This window comes from Pteropus alecto, unplaced genomic scaffold, assembly GCF_000325575.1.
Source record: "Pteropus alecto unplaced genomic scaffold, ASM32557v1 scaffold45, whole genome shotgun sequence".
NCBI classification, from domain to species: Eukaryota; Metazoa; Chordata; class Mammalia; order Chiroptera; family Pteropodidae; genus Pteropus; species Pteropus alecto.
The window spans coordinates 1,618,643-1,625,815 of NW_006442491.1; positions in this window are offsets into that span (position 1 = coordinate 1,618,643).

Here is a 7,173-nt window from a genome sequence, read left to right on the forward strand (position 1 = left end):
ATGTCCCCTAGATATCAGTTAAAATTTTGTCAAAATTTTTTCAAATATTATTACTTAATTCTTTTATATTTAGTTCTAAATTCATCTGAAGGGCAAATAAGGTTTTAGCAGAGAAGAATCTATAGTTTCCACCAAAATAACTTGCTAATTTACTCAAAACATTTATTAAATTACTCATCTTTTAATCTGTGGTGCTTCTCTTATTAAATGTTATTTTCATATATAAGTACAATCATGTAATTACCTATTCTGCTACACTTACTTATTTTTATGCCTTAGCCATTCTGTTTTAAATGGTGTAGCTTTAAAGCATGCTTTTACATTTTGTAAGGACTCTCTTATGACAGGCTTGACAATACCTGTATTTTTATTTATTTCAGGTAAACTTAAGAATTATTTCTCAAAGTACTCAAAAATAAATTTTAAATTGCCTTAAATAAATTATCTAATTTGAGAAAAACTAGGTCTCATTACCAAATTTAGCCATCCTTTCAGAAGCACAAGTGTCTTCATTTATTTGAGGCTTCTTTTATATTTCTTTTTTGTTGCTGAGATTTCTTTTTAAGAATAGAGATTTATTTATTATTTTTAATAATAATTTTTATTTTTTTAATTTTATTTTATTAGTTCCAAGTATACAGTACACTGGTTAGACATTTATATAATTTATAAAGCAATCCCCCTAATTCCTCTTTCTCTCCTCTGGCCCTCTACCTAGCTATTTCATTTATGCTAACTGCATTTCCTATGCCATGCTCCCCATCCCCATGACCATCAATCAACTACTAATTTGTACTTCTTCAACCCTTCACCCCATTCTATCAGCCCCCCAAACCCTTCTCCTCTGGTGGTCATCAGAGTATCTTCTATATTTGTGAGTCTGTTTTTGATTAATTTGTTCTTTTTGTAAAATTATATGGTATTTATTTTTGTCTGACTTATTTTACTCAGCATAATAAGCTCTAGATACATCCACATCATTGCAAATGGTAGGATTTCAATTTTTTTAATGGCTAATATTCCATTGTTTATATGAACCACAAATTCTTGATCCAATTGTCTGTTGATGGGCATTTAGATTGCTTCCATATCTTGACTATTGTAAATTGTGCTGCCATGAACATAGGAGTGCATAGATCTTTATGAATTATTGTATTGGTTTTCTTTGGATAAATACCCAGAAGTGCAATTGTGGGGTCAAAAGGTATATCCTTTTTTAATTTTTTGAGAGACCTCCAGACTGTTTTCCATAATGACTGTACCAATTTGCAATCCCACCAACAGTGTATGAGAGTTCCCTTTTCTCCACGTCTTCACCAACTCATGGTCTTCTTTGATTTATTGATGATAGCCATTTGGACAGGTGTGAGGAAATATCTCATTGTGTTTTTAATTTGCATTTCTCTGATGATTAGTGACCTTGAGCATCTTTTCATATGTCTATTGGCCATCTGTATTTCCTCTTTGGAGAAATAGCTATTCAGGTCTTCTACTCATTTTTTAATTGGATTGTTTATTCTTTTGTTGTCGACTTGTATGAGTTCTTTATATATTTTGTATATTAATCTCTTATCAGATGTATTATAAGGGAACATCTTCTCCCATTCAGTTGGTTGGTTGTCTTTTCGTTTTATTAATGGTTTCCTTTGCTGTGCAAAAACTTTTTCGTTTGATAGAGTTCTATTTGTTTTACTGTTAGCAATATCAGAGAGTTTACAGCCTATGTTTTCTTCTAGAAGTTTTATGGTCTCAGGTCTCACATTTAAGTCTTTAAGCCATTTTTAGTTTATTCTTGTATACAGTGTAAGAAGGTGATCCAGCTTCTCTCTCTTTTTTTTTTTTTCGCATGTATCTGTCCAATTTTCACAGCACCCTTTATTAAAGAGACTATCTTTACTCCACTGTATATTCTTTGTCATATGTTAAGTGAATGTATAGGCATGGATTGATTTCTAGGCTCTCTATTCTGTTCGTGATCAATGTATCTGTTTTTATGCCAGTACCATGCTGTTTTGATGACTGTAGCCTCGTACTGTAGTTTGATATCAGGTAGTGTGAAACCTCCGCCTTTGTTCTTCTTTCTCAAGATTGTCGTGGCTTTTTGGGGTCTTTTATTGTTCCATATAAATTTTAGGATTATTTGTTCTAGCTCTTTGAAAACTGCTATTGGTATTTTGGTAGGGATTGCATTGAATCTATAGATTGCTTTGGGTAGTATGGACATTTTAATGATGTTGATTCCTCCTACCCATGAACACAGTATAAGCTTCCATTTATTTGTATCTTCGATTCCTTTTTTCAATGACATGATTTTCTGAAAACAGGTCTTTTACCTTCTTGGTTCGTTTGATTCCCAGGTATTTTATTGTTTTTGATGGGATTGTAAATGAGATTGTTTTCTTAATTTCTCTTTCTGAAAGTTCATCATTGGTGTATAAAAATGCCACTGACTTCTGAATATTAATTTTGTATCTTGTTACTTTACTGAATTCATTGATCTGTTCTAACAGTTTTTTGGTGAAATCTTTAGGGTTCTCTCTATATAATATTATGTAATTGGCAAATACAAGAGTTTTACTTCTTCCTTTCCAATTTGGACATGTTTTATTTCTCTTTCTTGTTTTATTGCTGTGGCTAGAACTTCCAATAGAATGTTGACAAGGAGTGGTGAAAGTGAGCATCCTTATCTTGTTACCGATCTTAAGGAAAACGCTTTTAGTGTTTCTCCATTGAATATGATGTTAGCTGTAGGTTTGTCATATATGGCCTTTATTATGTTGAGGTATGTTCCCTCTATTCCCACTTTGCTGAGCGTTTTTATCATAAATGGATGCTGGATTTTGTTGTACACTTTTTCTACATCTATTGATATGATCATATGGTTTTTATCTTTTGATGTGTTAATGTGGTGTGTCACATTAATTGATCTGCAGATATTGAACCAACCTTGCATCCCAGGAATAAATCCAACTTGAGCATGGTATATGATATTTTTAATGTATTGCTGAATTCATTTTAGTAAGATTTTGTTAAGGATTTTTGCATTAATATTCATGAGAGATATCGGCCTATAGTTTTTTGGGTTTTTTTTTGTAATGTCTTTGTCTGGTTTTGGAATCAAGGTAATGGTAGCCTCATAAAGGAGGTAGGGAGCCTTCCCTCTTCTTGAATTTTTTGGAATAGTTTGAGAAGAATAGGTGACAATTCTTCTTTGAGTGTTTGGTAAGATTGGCCTATGAAGGCATCTGGTCCAGGACTTTTGTTTTTTGGGAGGTTTTTGATTACTGATTCTATTTCATTAGTTGTAATCGGTTGGTTTGTATTTTCTGTTTCTTCTTGACTCAGCCTTGAGAGATTGCATATTTCTAGAAATGAATCCATTTCTTCCAGATTGTCCCATTTGTTGGCAAATAATTGCTCGTAGTATTTTCTTATGATCCTTTGTATTTCTGTGGAGTCTATAGTTATTTCTCCTTTCATTTTTTATCTTATTTATTTGAATCCTCTCTCTTTTTTCCTTGATGAGTCTGGTTAAGAGTCTGTCAATTTTGTTTATCCTTTCAAAGAATCAGTTCTTGGTTTCATTAATCTTTTGTATTGTTTTTTTAGACTCCTTTATTTATTTCTGCTCTGATTTTATTATTTCTTCCTTTTATTCATTTTGGATTTTGTTTATTGTTCTTTTTCTAGTTCTTTTAAGTGTAAGGTTAGATTGTTTATTTAAGCTTTTTTTGTTTCTTGAGGTAGACCTATATTGCTATGAATTTCCTTCTTAAGACTGCTTTAGCTGTGTCCCATATATTTTGAGTGATTGTGTTTTTATTTTCATCTGTCTCTAGGTATCTTTTGATTTCTTCCTTGATCTTATTGATAACCCATTCATTGTTTACTAGCATGTTATTTAGCCTCCAAGTGTTTGTGTATATTTCTGTTTTTATCTTGTGATTGATTTCTAGGTTCATACCATTGTGGTCAGAGAAGATGGTTAATATGATTTCAGACTTCTTAAATTTATTGAGACTTGTTTTGTGTCCTAATATGTGGTCTATTCTGGAAAATGTTCCTTGCGCATTTGAGAAGAACATATGTTTTGTTGCTTTGGGGTAAAATGTTCTGAAATTATCTATTAAATCCATCTGGTCTAGTGTGTCTTTTAGGCCCCTTTTTTCCTTGTTGATATTTTTTATTTTTCAATTATGGTTAGCATACAATATTATATTAGTTTCAGGTGTACAACGCAGTGATTATACATTTATATAACTTACGAAGTTATCACCCCGATAAGTCTAGTACCCATCTGAAACCATACATAGTTATTACAATATTATTGACTTTCCTATGCTTTACATCTCCATGACTATTTTGTAACTACCAATTTGTACTTCTTAATCCCTTCTCCTTTTTCATTCACCTCCCTAACCTGATTCTCATCTGGCAACTCTCAAAATGTTCTTTATCTGAGTTTTTTTTTTCTGTTTTGTTTATTTGTGCATTTCGTTCTTTAGATTCCACATGTAAGTTAAATCATATGGCATTTGTTTTTCTCTGTCTGACTTACTCCACTCAGCACAATACCCTCTATGTCCATCTATGTTGTTGCAGATGGCAATATTTTATTTTTTAATTTTTTTATGGCTGAGTAATATTCCATTGTATATATATACTACCTCTTTGTTATCCACTCATCCATTGATGGACACCCAAGTTACCTCCATATCTTGGCTATTGTAAATAGTGCTTCAATGGATACACATGTCCCTTCAAAGCAGTATTTTGGATTCCTTTGGATAAATACTCAGAAGTGAGTTTACTGGGTCCTTCTATGTCTCTTGTTATAGTCTTCGTTTTAAAGTCTGTTTTGTCTGGTATAGGTATTACTATCCCAGATTTTTTGTTTGTTTGTTTCAATTTTCATGAAATATCTTTTTCTATCCTTGTACTTTCAGTCTCTGTGTGTCTTTTGATCTGAAGCAAGTTTCTTGTAGAAAGCATATGTAAGGGTCTTGTTTTATTATTCTATCTTTCGATTGGAGCATTTGAATATTTTACATTTAAAGTAATTGCTGGGAGTTTGGAGAAACATGGTGGAGTGAGAGATATCCCCAGATCTCTCCCCTTGAAACAACAATAAACTGAACATCTAAAACTCAACAAAAACCACCCAAACTGCACACCAGCATGTCTGAGCATGGGATCTGTGCATAAGAGCTACCACAGGTGAGAACCCTAGGAGTCAGGCAGTGGACTTGGAGAAACAAAGAAACTGCCTCTCGTAGCTACTGGAGCTCCCTGTAGGAGGAGGAGGAGAGGAGAAGGTGCAATAAGTTCCCTGAAAGCCCTGACTGGGACTGCTGTGAATTCTACGCAGCCAGTGGCAGGGCCCAGTCATCAGGGCAGAAAGCATAGAAGTGGGACGGCAGAGATACGACAGCTGATTTTTACCAGCTGTGGTTGCAAAACACAAGGCTGAGCCACAGTCCCCAACCTCCAACCCAGAGGGCCCCTCCTCCATACCCTCTGAGACTGAACAATGCGAAGCCCCAGGGGAATCTGAACAAATGCTACCAAAACTGTTGCTAACACTGACAGGGACTGAGACTGAGTGTAGTGAGCATGATTAAACATCTATAAGGAGGAAAAAAGGCATTATTAAGTCTTTATATAAAGCAGGGCCCCAAGAAGCTTAGACAACACCTACTGGAAACCAAAAGAAAAACCTTTGCAACAAGCTAAAAGAGACCTTTATATAATAAATATTTCGGGGGAAAAAAAAAACTGTATACTTTTCCATTAATGCCCAGACAGAGAAATAGTCCATTAAACACTATGAACAACCAAGGTGACAAGGCATCTCAGAAAGAAAGAGAAAAATCTCCAGAAAATAAGCTTACAAACATAGAAATATGCAACTTAAGTGACAGAGAATTCAGGATGGTACTTCTGAAAAAACTCAATGAGTTCTGAAACAAGTCATATCAACAATTTCAGGAACTGAAAAAAATTACTAGATGAGCAGAATGAGTTCTTTAGCAAGGAGACTGAAACTCTTCAAAAAGAACAGAACAGAATAGAGGAGATAAAGAACACACTGCAAGAGTTGAAAAATGAAATAAAAAGTTTGGGAACTAGTCGACCAAATGGAGGAAATGATCAGTGATATCAAAGACACAAATCTAGAAATAAATCAGAAGGAAGAAGAGAGAAACCAAAGAATGAAAAATAATGAAAGAGAAATTCAAGAACTAGCTGACACCACCAGGAGAGGAAACATAGGAATAATGGGCATTATCGAAGGGGAGAAAAAGGGACAGTGATGAGAAAGTATTTTCAGACAATTAGTTGAGAGAATATCCCAAATCTAAGGAATGAGCTGGAGCTTAGAATTCAAGAAGTCAACAGAACACTCAATTATCTCAACCCCAAAGGCCTTCATCAAGACACATTGCATTAAAATTATCAAAAATAAATGACAAGGGCAGAATTCTCAGGGCAGCTAGGGGAAAGATGATGTTAACTTATAAAGGAAAACTCATTAGATTATCGTTGGACTTCTCAGCACAAATCTTACAGTCCAGAAAGGAGTGGAATCAAATATTCAAACTATTAAGTGAAAGGAAATACCAGTCTAGAATAATGTATCCAACTAAGCTCTCCTTTAGATATGAAGGAGAAATAAAGAACTTTCCAGACATACAAAAATTGAGGGAATACTCCACTATGAGGACGGGACTACAGAAAATACTGAAAGGCAGCAGTTCATCTAAAACAAAATGACAAAAAAAAAAATACATAATTAGGAGTAAAGGGACTATCGGGCAAATAGAAGCAGAGGAGGGCAACCTTTACTAAGAACAGGGCATTATAAGCTTAAACAATAAGAAAAGAATGTTTATAGCAAGAGAGTAATGAACGTTCAGCATCCATAGGGACGAACTGATACAACAATGACTGAAAAGGGGAGGAGTCAAAGATCCAAATTCGCAAAGGGGAATGGAGATAACACACGCACTGAAGAAAATGGGCGACTGTATATCTGTATAACTATCCTTCACATATTTGTAATGATAACCACACACCAAAGATTCAGAACCGAAGTATATAACATAAAACAAGAAGAACCAGAGGCAAAACCCACAAAAACCAACCAAAATAAACAGAAACACAATACAAGGA